At 46.3% G+C, this 13115-nt stretch overlaps 1 protein-coding gene across 4 annotated transcripts in view; it reads right to left on the reverse strand.

The window, feature by feature from the left end:
• Positions 1 to 13115, reverse strand: part of SERTAD2 (SERTA domain containing 2) — an 82662-nt gene that overhangs the window by 13983 nt on the left and 55564 nt on the right. Inside the window, exon 2 of one of the 4 annotated variants that reach the window (XM_065632500.1) lies at positions 7780 to 7939. The exons of 2 other annotated variants lie outside the window; for them this stretch is intronic. The gene's annotated coding sequence lies outside the window, so the exon portion shown is untranslated. Of the gene's footprint in view, positions 1 to 7007; positions 7317 to 7779; positions 7940 to 13115 lie in introns of those variants that run through there. One more of the 4 variants, XM_065632498.1, reaches the window with a different exon arrangement.

Below are 13115 nucleotides of genomic sequence, written 5' to 3' on the forward strand. Positions count from 1 at the left end.
AGTGACCACAGTCTCCCTTTTCACTGCTAAAATGACACGCCTGCAATGACAAGATGCTGCTGGTCAGACTCTTAAGAGAGAATGATGAAATGGCAAGAGCGACTATACATCCCTCCTCCCCTCCAATGTCGCTCTGAACAATGGATTACAGCAACGTTGTGTTAGATTGTACAAGACATCTCTATTTGCACACACATGTCATGGTCTAGCTGATATTTTTAGCATACTTAGGGACTGACTACTGTAGACTCATCTTCACTGGATGTGTATAATTCCTACAAAGGTTAATGAGAATTGTGCACGCATCCAAGGGAGACGAGACCCCTTTGTGCATAATGAGAGAGTTTTTCTTGTGTATGTATAATTACTTGGATTGAATATTGGCTTTCAAGCGTATCATGGCATCTTTTCCCCAAAGATAACTTGTTTTTCCCCCTTGTCATCGACCCTTAATAAACACATAGGGAAAAATATACCCGTGCTACTGTGGAAAGAACTGAATGGTTTGCCAAAAAGTAGGTTATTGCTCTGAAAACAGTGTTGAATAAATTATCACAGTCAAACTGAAAAGCAGTAAATGGCAGCGGGAAGAAGAGAAGAGGGGAAAAAAAACCCCACAAACCAACATCTCTAAAGAAATGTATACTGCAAAATGTAACATACATCCCAGCAATAACAAGTCATTTTAGTTTCTGGCCTGCAGGTTTTATTTGCTAACCAGTTTAAAAAGGTGTTTCCCTGGCATTTATTCAAGCAGCTATACAGCATGAATAGTTTTCAGCTTTTTTGCTCAAATGAACTAAACACAGCCCTGTAAACATATCTATTCTGTGAAAAGCATCCACTCACCCCCAAGTTTCTCTTAAAGAGGTGAAAAAGCTGCTGGACATTTCTCCTCCAGCAGTAAAAACAAACAAAAGTAGTTAAAGTTTGACATGAAAAGTTTGCTAAGATGGTGTTAAGTGATGTTAGACGAGATGATAACTGTTGGCCTTTCCGTCCAGTGTACTAAAGCTCTTGCTTTGAAATACAGCATGTGTTTTCATGACAGAGCCTTCCGAAAACTGATAAAGGAACTTTGGCCAGCCTTGAACTATTCTCAACCTGTAACAGCTCTGAGTTCAAGACGAAAGAGATACCATTTTTCAGGGCACCTGCTTTATTTCACAATAAAAACTACTACACCAAAGTGATACCCTTTAAAACAGACACCATGGGATCCACATAACTTTTATATGTAGTAATTTAAGCATTCTCAAATAAATCATTTTAACTTATATGGAGATGCCCTTGTAATAGCGTATTTTAAGAACATGTGTATTAAGCCTGTATTTTGAAGCAGGCTTAGTACAGGGTCAATTAACATGGAACAAACACACTTAACCACAGACTAAGCCTTTGGAAATTGGGAGTGGAAAATACAGGAGAAGAGATCAGGAAACTGAAACTCAGTGTGTTAAACTTCATTTCATATTCAGTCAGACACAACCCACTCAGCTCACCCAAGATAGTATTACAATGATTTTCCCCACAATGTTAAAAAAAAAAAAGGCATTAGAGCACATATATATCACGTACATTCCACTGCCAGCCAGGGGAGGCACAGCAGCAACAGGAAGCTTTACACTGTATGTGACACACACAAAAAATATTCTCTCTCCTCTATTCATTCGCAAGTTGTTTCTGGAATACTTTAGTTAGGGGAGGAAAGGGTTGTTTAGAAAAGCCAATTTTGCCAAACAGATGGAGTAGGAGGGCAAAGGAGACTGTGAGCTCGATCACAGGAGGGTAACCTAAGCAGGTTACTGCACCCCTGGGACAGCCAGAAGGAAAGCAGTCCTGATCAAAATCCCCTTGTCTGCAGCACAGACTAATAAAGTGTACACCCCTCCTCCTATACAGGGACAGGCAAAGGCACAAGAACCAAGCGGCAACAAATCATGCTATACCAAAAAATGCTTAAATAGAGCAGCGTCTTACATGCACACACATACACACAGAGCAATAAGGAAAATGTTACCGCTGTTTAAAAAAAAAAAACAACACACTGTGGTTTGTGCATGAATGCCAGCCTCCTATCTTGATTAAATGTATACTTGAAAAATATGCAAATGATATGCATGCACGTGTACGTGTATCTATTAAACGCTTCTTCCAAGACTGAAGGACTGCCTGTGAAAACACGTGAAAAGTAAAGAGTTTGTACAGGCACCAGAAGATGATGATGTATTTCTGAATTAGGTTTTAAAACTTCACTTTGCAGCTACTTGAAGTTAAGACAAAGCTGCCTTTAGGCATCTCAAACTAGTCAGACCTGCTGTAGCAGTTGCACAGTCTGCTTCAAATATGCCCTCCACGCTTCTTTCAACCTCCACCCCAACATATATCCGCATAGTTTACCTCCAGTCACGGGTGGTTCTTTCTATAGCACAGTTCACTCAATCTTATTGCCTGCCTGGCACAACAGGAGTTTTTAACAGAATAAATGTTACAGGCTACTGTAAGAACCTGTAAGAAAACAGTCGATAATTGTCACATTTCCATTAAAGGTGAGCGTGGCTCAAACACCACAAGGGTTTCCTGCAGGGGATTGAAAATCTGGGATCAAGAACACACTTTTATTCACTAGAGATAATCAGAGTAAGTTTTAGGGTGGATTCAGATCTTTCCACCAACTCAGGCTTCCTTTGAAAAGGGAACTTCTTTCTTCTGCTAGTTCCATATAGCGCCCAGTTTTAAAAATAACATTAAACAACTCACGTTTGCACTTTTCTCTTTGTATTCTACTATATCAGTAATACAATTTTTATTCTAACTTCATGGAAACACAAGCTATCAAATGAAATTCAATACATCTTACTGGTGTGAAAGGAAAGTAAACAGGCTTTGGCTCCTAATAATTACACAGACTGAGACCCATGTCATTCAACACCACTTAAAACTCAATTCCAGAGCAATATTAATGAGAAATTCCTCTTTAAGCCCACTGCTCCTCAAGACACTGATCATGTTATATAGGTTGGGAACTTCAGATGTTGTATGGCAACAGCTACGGTTTTATGTACCAAGCAGAGTACTGAACCCAGCCCCTTATTTGGAAGAATAATGGTTTGAACTCACCTAACGCAGGACTCGAGTGTGGTTTTAGTATCACTGCAGCAGCCTGAATCCACAGTCACTCTGATGTGGTGGTGGCTGCTGTCTCACTTGAGCCAGCTGAGCCGTCACCCTCAAAGAAGGGACATATGAAAACCAAAAATTTGCTCTCCGGTGACTTGACAGGTTCTTTGGTCCTGTCAAGCCATCTTGCTCCTCACCGTGAGTTAAAGCCACCTCTGGAGACCCGTGAGGCTGTACTGCCAGCTGCCCCATGCCCCTGGAGATGGGTCCTACTCTCCCTTGGAAATGCCCCTCAAAGCAGCTCTTCCCCACCCAGGAATTCCCCTTTGCGTCGAAGGAATCTCGCAGCTGCAGGTCTCGTGCATCTTCACAGCTCCTGGCCACTTTGCAATGACACCGAACATCTGAGACATTCGCCTGGAGCCAGCAGCGAAGCAAACATCACCATGCACTTTCTATTCTACACAACAACACACCATTTAATACCCAAAACACCATTTAATACCCGTGCAGCCATGAGACAGAGGGCGGGGACCTGCTGTGATGGGTGCTGTACAGACTCAGAACATACAGGCCTCTTTCTTCCACAATATTTGTGCTGTCTTCCCAAAACCACATTTGCTTTGGACTCTGTTTTGCCCAAACCAAGAGCAAAGTGAGCACTGCATTTACAGGGCTTTACTTCCCTACTTGTGTTGAATAGTCAGCATTGCTATTTTTTGTTATCTAGTGTTTGCACTGGTAATGCCGAACAAACCTGAAGCCTCCACTACAGCAAACACAAAAATCGAGTTTGTTTATAAAAATGAAAGAACTAACACACGTTAAGGGTCCTTCTCCATTTACAGAGAACATGCACTTCTTCACGACAGCACAGTTTCTCTGATTGATCGAAGTTTAGAAATAAAACAAGTGGCAGAAAACATGTAATTATATCCCCATGAAGAAAAGGAGAGCTGTTCTCAGACTGACAAACTCCATCTTCTACTAACTATTAATTAGCAAGAGATTCATCTACACTAAAGATCTGTGCTTACTGCCAACCTGCTTACATTTAAGCTGGACCTTGCTCTCTCCTTTGGAACACTCCTGATCTTTGGACTTGTTAACTGAAAGCTGCCGCTTCTGGCACAGATTTGTGTGCGTGTAAAGGAACCATTGCAACTGGAGCTGTCTCATTATGAACGGGTTACACATACAAACCTGAGTTAAAAGAAGGTGTCTCTCTTGCTACTCAGCGCTTATAGAAAGTAGATCACCAGAAGACTACTTACACTTTCAAAGTACTGCATTCTCCTTGCTTGACAGATTACACTTTAAGATGTTACATAAAAGCAAAAATAGTCACAAGTATTTTGGATCACCTGTCTAGTGTTAGCACTGCTGGAGATGAACTGTGCCAGGAGTGTTTTACATCAGTGTGAAAAAAGTCAGAGTTCCTAAAAAAAGATCTTTTTCCCTATGAATTATTTATTGGAAAAATAAAAGCAGCTTGTTTAAATGATGGCAAAACCCTTCAAACTAGATATTGCATAAGATCTGTTGTACTTCATGGAAGCTAAAAAAAAAAAAAAAGGATTAAATGTGAGGTTTTCCTTGATATTAGGACATTCTCTCAAACTCCTTGATGCCACTCAGGTAGACAACTGGAGTGCTTGGAATATTTATATTATTATTTCTACCAAAACACTGAGAAACTGTCATTATTTCATCTTCCCCATTAAAAAGAGCAGGTGTATAAAGGAATACAATTACAATTCTTAACAACCAGCACCTACAGATGTATTTAATGCCTTTAAGACTGCTTCATCTACAGACAAAACCTGAAGTACCTATGGCTAGCAAGTTTGTTTGTTTTTAACCACCCTCAGAGAGAAAGAAATCAGCTTGACATGAAAATCAAAGCGGTGTTTTAATATGCACAAAGTTTGGCTTCCTTCGTTAGCAGTCCAATCCAGTTCCTGCAGAAAAGGAGTGGGTGGTTTTTGCTACCAACTTAAATGGAAGTAGGATCGGTCACAAAAGGAGGAAGAGCTAGAGCTGTTTCGTTAGATGCTGCAGTACTTGCCTGGACAATGGGAGTATTCCCTAGAACACGCTCTCAGATACCTGTCTGGCAGCACAAACTGCTAATCCTCCTCCTATCTCTACCACCACCACTAGCTCATTATGTTAAATCAGATTTCAAAGATACCGTCTTATGATGTAAAAATGTATGCATTTTAACTTCAGGCAGAAAGGGATACTCTCAATTTCTCCTGCTTAATCAACTGCTTAAGTTCTACAGCAATTTAAGTACATGAAGCAGCAATTTTTAGGAAAACACAATTCATTTCTACAGTTTGTTTTACCATATGAAAGCTTCCCGTCCACTTAGATAGAAACTGATGTGCCTGTGTCAATTTTGTACCCTGCGAGAAGCCTGTAAGACACAACCACCTTAATTTGGATTGAGTATTTATGCAGGTGAATCCCTAAAAATCAGAATAAAAAGGAAGCGTCATTTCAACTCTCACAAATAGAAACAGTTTACTCCATTTGAGAGGACAACAAGCAAAAAAGCGATGTTAGGGGGCAGCCAAGCCCTCTACCACCGTTTGAGCAATATCTACAGTGGCCAAATCCAGCACCCACTGACGGCAGCAAGAGTCACCCTGCTGACTTCACCGGGCACCAGCTGAAAAAGCCTGGACTTTCCTGATCCCGAGACTTGTCTGGACAGAGACTGCCACACGGAACAGCTCTGGCGTGTTGCGCTGAAGTTCGGCTAAAGGGGCTGACAGTCCCCCCAGATGGAGATGAAATGGGCACATTCGCTTTATTTTACACTAGCAGCTGACCCGTAGCTGTAAATCAACCACCAAGAATCCCAAGGGGACAGGACACAAATCCCTCTATAGATTTTCAACAAAAGTGGCCCTGGGTTTTCCAGCTGTGCTTCACCAAATGCAAGAAGTGACAGCGGGTAACTGCACTCCTATTTTTAAGCTTAAGGAGAACTTATCTTTCCAAGATCCTGACACACCAACATGACTGAAGTAGCAAACGCTCTAAGTGAAGCTAGCATCGCAAAATGAGTTTTTTCAAGCCTTCCCTCACCCTGAAGGAAATCCCAATAAACAGGGTTTTTTTGCCATGGCTTCCGAAAGATGAACCACCCTGCTCACAAAAGCCCCCCAAACGTCTGTTCCTGTGTGCTGGCGGTGCTCCCAAGGAAGACGCAAGTGTGCTACTGCTCAGGGAAAAGACCAGCTAATCCCCTGCCCTGCTGCCGCCCTAACACCAACCCCTGGAAAGGTCCAGCAGCGGGGCCAGCCGGGTCCTGCCCAGCCATATGTCAGCTTCGCTCCACCGGAGTGAAAGTCTCCCCCGGTCCCTTTGAGCTCTCCCGGCACCACCGCACGCACTTCTGGGGGTACCTTGAAGTCACCGCTCTGGCTGAGAAAACGGAGCAAGGCTGTAGCCTCCCGGTTTAAGGGCCCCCCCGGCGCACACGCTGACTTACGGAGGTGAAGCCGGTTTGAGTCGGATGGAGCGTGGCTCTTGAGAGCACAACCGCCCGCACCATCGGCACAGCAGCCCCGATAAAAAGTATTCCAACTACACGCACGCACCTGCTCCAGCCCGAGATCCCCGCGCATCGGCGTTGGGGTGGGGGAGGTATTTTAAGAGCAACTCCGCCGCTCTCCCTCCTCTGCTCATCTCAAGCACGATCTGCCCCCGGAGAGGGGGGAAGACACCCGCCCAGAGCTCCTCTGCCCAGGCACAAATTTAAAGGTAGAGATAAACCAAGCCCCGGCGACTCGCGAAGCCGAGGCGGGGAGAGTGGGTGCCGCGGCCCCCCCGCCCCCCCGGAGCGCCCGCCGCTGCCCCCCAGCCCCACTCACCACATGCAGCTCCACCTGAGAACTAACGCATGGAGGGGGGGGAGGTCGCAAACTCTCGCCCTAAAGCAGCTCCATATGTCGCTCTCTCGCCGCGCCGCTCCGGGGAGGGGCCGGGTAGGATGCGGAGGAGGAGGAGGAAGAGGTGGAGGAGGCAGGCGCAAGCGGCGTGAGGATTTAAGCCTCTACTGTGCCCCGGCAGCTGTGACCACGCAGCATTATACAATGGAGGAGGAGAGGGAGGAGGCACCAGCCCCGGCTCCCAGCACTTGCCGCCAGCACTGACGACAGGGGCGGCTCCGGCGAGCTCCTCGCCCTCCGGCCCGCGTCAAAGCTCCGCCTCACCCCGGCCTGCCTTCCTCCCCCGCCCCTCACCCCCGCTGCTCCTCCTCCTCCTCCTCTTCCTCCCCCAGCTCCGCAGCCGCCGGCTCGGCTCCCCTGGCTGCCCACGCCAGCCCGTGCCCCGGGCGGGCGGCGCGGCCCCCGCAGCGCGGCCGCCGCCGGGGGTTCCCTGGGGAGCGCCGGGCCCCGCGCCGGGACAAAGGCGGGTGCCAGCGCGCCCCGACCGCAAATATGACAAGTATCCCTGCTATCCGGCGGCGAGGACCCGGCCGGGGGACGAGGCTCGGCTGCCCCCCGCGGGCATGGCCCCCGGGTCACCCCGAACCCCCCACCCCGTCCCGGGTCAGCCCCCGGCTTGGCCAAGCAGAGCGGGTGTTGGGGGGCTGGAGAAAACCCGGGGCGCTGCCGGCCGCCCCCCGCCCCGGGAGCTCACCTGGGAGCCGAGGCAGGCGGCAGATCCCCCTCCGTGGGATCCTCGCTGCTAATTTGGGATGTGCAGATACCACCGAAGCACAAAAATGAGGCCAAACGGAGATGTTGGAGCACACGAAGACTCGGGGGAAGGGAGGGGAGAGCTGGGCACCAGGCGCTATCTAGAAAGAAGAGAATTATTTAAAATTACCTCAAATCCCTGTGTTTCGAAAGGGTCTGTAATCCCGGCCAGCGCTGTAAAAGGCGATTCAAACACCTTACAGTTTTGGCTGCAGCCCCAGGAGCATCTCGAATCATTCCAGCCTTTCATGTTCCACTAAACCGGTTGTACTTCGGGACAATAAAGCTTTAAGACCTAACATAAAGGCGATTATTAGTCATTAATACCGTGACTCGTTTAGGTATTATGCTCAAAATGGTCCGTAATGATTTGCGATCAATCAAGCCGATGGTCTTGTTAGAAATTAAGTTCCATTTTCAGCTAGAAAACAGAAAAGCAGGATACTTTTAGAGGGAAGATTTCTTTAACCTGGATATTGTATGTCCCCTCCAGAAAGGAGGGGAAAAAAAATAGGGGGGGAGGGGGGGAAGGTGAATCTGCCAAAACAGGAGATTAAAGTGATCATTTTTTTTTTATTCTTATACTTGAAAAGACCCCACCTAACTGGGGTTTAACACCAAGACTGGTATTTCAGGTGATACTCTGCTGAAGCCACTAAAACAGGAGGAATGAGCGTCAGACCTAAAAACTGGTGTTTGACTTGGCCAGTTCTGGAGGCCCCAGCACACCTTCCCCTGCCACCCACGCTACCAGAGCGAGTGTTGGATCTCCGAGGAGATCTCTGACGAGATCCAAACTCCTTCATCCTCTGTCTGCGGTATAGAGGTAGCCCCAAACCCGACCTGCAAAGCATTTCACAGCCGTTGACTGAATTTTGATGAGTGGCTTGTGAATTGCTCAGGAGCTGGCAAAAATTAAAACCAGAATTTCCCCTGGCTAGATACTTTCCAGCAGCCAGGCACTGAAATTTGGTCCTTCTACTCAGGAAAACAAGCCTCCTCTTGAAATTACAAGACTCTTTTTTTTTTTTTTTTTTTGCATGGCAGATCCACCAAATTTCAGGACCACATTCTGCCTTGCTTGACACCAGATTTCTAACGCAGCAGGATCTGGCCTTGCGTAATTGCGCTGTGGATGCACCCAGCTGAGCAGCGCCTGCCTTCCGGAGCTCAAAGTCCGCAGCAGGTTTACAGTCCCTGTGCCTGGGTGTGTGCACGCTATCGCCGGCACCATAGGCATAACCACAAACATTTGCTAAATAAGCAGCTGGGCTCCAGTCCGATATCCATGGCCCCAGTCTTGCCATGTTATACTCAGCAGTAAAAGGCTTGAGCCTATATCATCTGAGTTTTAAATGCTTCTGACTTTGTTAGGTTGCTCCAATTTTACACTAGCACAAGAGAAAACTCACTGCCACTCTGCTTCCTACTGTAACTCCCCTGGGCCTTTCTTGGCAGGAGTTTATAGTCACACTGTAACTCAGATTGTTCCTCTGAACACAACTAGTACAACCCGCATCCACACTCAGAAGCACTCTCAACTGAGCACAGGTCATGATACAAATTGATAAAAGTAGAGCTCCTTCCTATGCTTTGCGCACAGCAGAGGCTCCATCGTGGTGGGACGATGTTAGGCTGTGCAACACGAATAATCTGACTGCTTCTCACATTGCCTCGCACCTGATTTAACGAGACCTTTCTGGCCATAGAAACTCTGCTCTGCGGCCTCAGAGTAATCTGACCAGAAGATGTCTGCAAGGCCCAAATGCAGTTTGCCCAAACATGTTGGTAAGTGCAGAGAAACAGCCTGCAACTGAGCCACAAAACGCTGTACGAGGAAGTGGGTCGGCAGAGGCTTCCAGAGCCTGCAGGAGTGGGGGAGAAGTCCGTGTGTCTGCGAGAAGGAGCCACCCAAAGTGCATCCCATTTTGGAACAGTGCACACAAGGACTTCCTGAGGAGCAGTAGTGCACATGTAATTGTGCAGTCAGAGCCTGGACAGAGGCCCTCAAACTGCTCACACATCACAACAACGTGCTAAAAATGAAGGAACCGAACTGCATTTTTCTACAGTGGTACTGACCTGACGTGGGCCACAGGCATAGCCTGAGTGCAGCCTTCTCTTTGAGCAAGGATGGTCAAAGCTTGCCTGATTAAGGCCAGGTCTCCCATAGATCATTCAAAAACCCTCCTGTATTAAAGATGAATAAATGAACAAACAAAAATCAAAGACTGGGACAGGGGAAACAGACACCAGACTTCATAGGGCAATTGCCTGTCAACACGTGTGCTAATTAGAAAAGAGATGCAACATTTAGTGTGCTAGAACATTGGCATCCCTCATGTTTTTCAAAAAAAGAGGCAGTGAACTGCTTCCTATGTTTCTAATTGCATCCTTAGCCTTTTTCTTTCTAATTGCAGTACAGGTTAATACTGTGAGATTTCATCAGGTAATTGTACAACACATCTCCATTTTCTCCCTGAATGTTTTTGCTTCAGTGCATGCAGGAGCTTGTAGGCAAATATCTAATACTGCCCCCAGAGCAGACACATTTTTCCAAAGAAAGACTCCATCAGCATCAATAACTTGGCAAAAAGCTAAAGGAAGGGCCAAAGGTGCTAATTCTGCTAGAGCAGCACCCCCCACCAAGCAACCTGGGTCTCATGGGTAGGAAGTAAGCATGCTACAAGCAAAGGCATGATTAAACACTGCTAAGACCTCGTGCCATCTCCATTCACGCCACCTCAGGGACCAATACTGACCTTCCAGTGCGAGGCCCTTCTCACGTGAGGCTCAGCTGCAAATAAAAGCAAGCCCTTCAAAAAAAAAAACTGGAGTGCTGCGTTACCGTAGTCTGCACCTGTACCTTAGCAGGGAGGGAGCTGCACCTGTGAGCTGGGCTCCTTTCCTTGAGATTTCAATTGCTTTTTCCCTTCTTTTGCTGGTGCAACTCTTCACTGTAACGAGGCTGCCACACACATCCCAAGGCACAGAGGAATTGGTGAAAACCGAAGGAAGGAATGCTCCCTCCCTTCTCGCTCCAATTTTAGCTTTTTTTTTTTTCTTCCTTCATTTTCTGCTTTAGTTCATGTTTTTCTCCTTTAATGTTTTTGTGGCAGTAGGAGAAACACTGTTCCCTAGAATGCATAATATGCTTAATTATCATTCTCTGTTAGTTCTCTAGGAAAAAAAAAAACCTACAGGAGAAATCAGTTTAATTAATGAGTATGACCAAATGCAGCCTTAGTTCTAATGCAGTATCATATATTATATGTCCAGTAGGGCAGTTGTTCTTACTTGGGTAAAATGAACAGAGAGGCAAAAAACCATGGAGCTCATGAATCAATATTCTGAGTGCAACTATCCCCTTTTGTATAGTTATTCTAAGCCTTCCTACAGATTTCGATGCCAACGTCTGTTCCCAAATAACTGCTTTTGGCTTCAGTAATGCAGGATCAGGCCCATACAGTCTAGTAATAGAAAGCTGTTGCTTGGCAGTACCAAGGGTTGTGCCACATGGTAAATTCATTAAGTAATTAAGAAAAAAAAAAACAACCTTAACACCAAGATTGTACTCAAACAGTCGTGCCCGTTAAAAATCCCCAGCGTGTGTCAAGGACAAGGGTGGCAAGATTTCATCTGAAAGTCAGACTTGGTGATTTAGATGCTACTCTTCACATACTAAATTATTAAGGAAATATTATGGAACAGGATTATCAGGAAAGAAAAAAAACACAGCGTGCATTAGCTGGCTTAGTCAGAGGAGGTTTTGCTGCATTCCTCCCTCATGCACGGAGATGATTCCCTCCCTCTGTAATTCCCTGTGCACTCCCAGTCCTCTGGAGACTGCTGGTGTGCATCATCCTCGCTCCAGCTGAAACACTCTGTCCTAAAGCAGACGTTTGGGCTGCCTACCATTGTTGAAGATCTTCTCAGATCTTTTTTGCCTTTTTGTAAACATCCATGTTCTTTCCCAAATCCCATTCAGGCTGTATCACCTCCAAGATGTGCTTCATTTTTGACCCAGGCCAGGCTGTTCACACTGACAGTCTGTACAGCACTCAGGCTCCTAAAACAGTCTCTCCTCTCCACTCTTGCTTGAGACGCAGTGGATTGTACCTTGCATTGAGCCGAGTTTTAAACAATTTTATGCTGCTTTTCTTTCCCTTTCAGTGCTCCCTCTGCAGTCTCTATCAAAAGCACAAGTGATTCTTTTCTGGAACATTTGGTTACTTTTTTGAAGAGAGGCTATGCTGGTGTCCTGATATTCATCTCATCCTGGGGCCAGTGGATTACGAAAGAAAAAAATCTGCAGATAAAACCAAAGGCTCTGTTTTACAACCAAGGAGGGAATACTTTTCTTAAAGAAAAAAGCACAGGAACAGTGGGGAAAAACACAGAGAGATGGTCAGTCTTCAGGCCTAATTAACCACTGGTGTAAACAGATGTCACCACAATCAAGCCAGAAGACTTCGGCCACCCACTAGTCTTGCGCACAAACCCAACATGAGCCTGAAAATTGTAACAACATGGGGCAGTCAAACATACCAGCCACACAGGCGCTTCAGTACAAAGGTCGTCACCATCTCCCTTACGCGGACGGACTACCTGCTCATGGTTCTCCAGGGGAGAGCGGCTCTGCTGATGTGGCTTACCATGTGCACTGCACGTATTACAGCCCTTTTCTGAAGCAAAGCTGCTCTAACAGAGCTCTCCGTGAAGCCATACGCTTCTGGAGCGCAGATGCCCCCACCACACTCTTCTTAAACACTCTTGAAACCTGGAAGAGGCCTGGCTGCATAGGCAAGTTGGAGTATGTTCAGCACTGCTCAACCCTGCTGAGATGCCAAAGGGCTTGATAGACCAAACGGGGCCACCAGCAGGGTTTTCTAGAAGTGGATGTTCCTCCTCAGATTTGTTGCATTAAAACATTGTACAGCAGTAGCAATGTGTTCGAAGCTGTGAGGGCAAAACCAAAATGGTGTTGTGGCTATCGTGTTGATACAGGGAGTTATGTAGCACTGCAATATGTTATATAGCACTTAAAACCATGTAACTAGAGTTTAATGCGCTCATGCGCAGATCCATTAAAGGGGGGCGGTGGGGAACACAACAACCCCCCCACACACACACCACTATTTCAATCCTTGTTTACACAAAAACATGAGTTAATACGTTGACATCCAAATGAATGCACCCACCTCTAGCACTTCTGCTGGCTGGAATACAACCTGTAGAGCGTATTAATGCTTCTACTCCTTTTGGGGGGCTTGGGTA

The sequence above is a fragment of the Caloenas nicobarica genome, chromosome 3 (assembly GCF_036013445.1).
Source record: "Caloenas nicobarica isolate bCalNic1 chromosome 3, bCalNic1.hap1, whole genome shotgun sequence".
NCBI classification, from domain to species: Eukaryota; Metazoa; Chordata; class Aves; order Columbiformes; family Columbidae; genus Caloenas; species Caloenas nicobarica.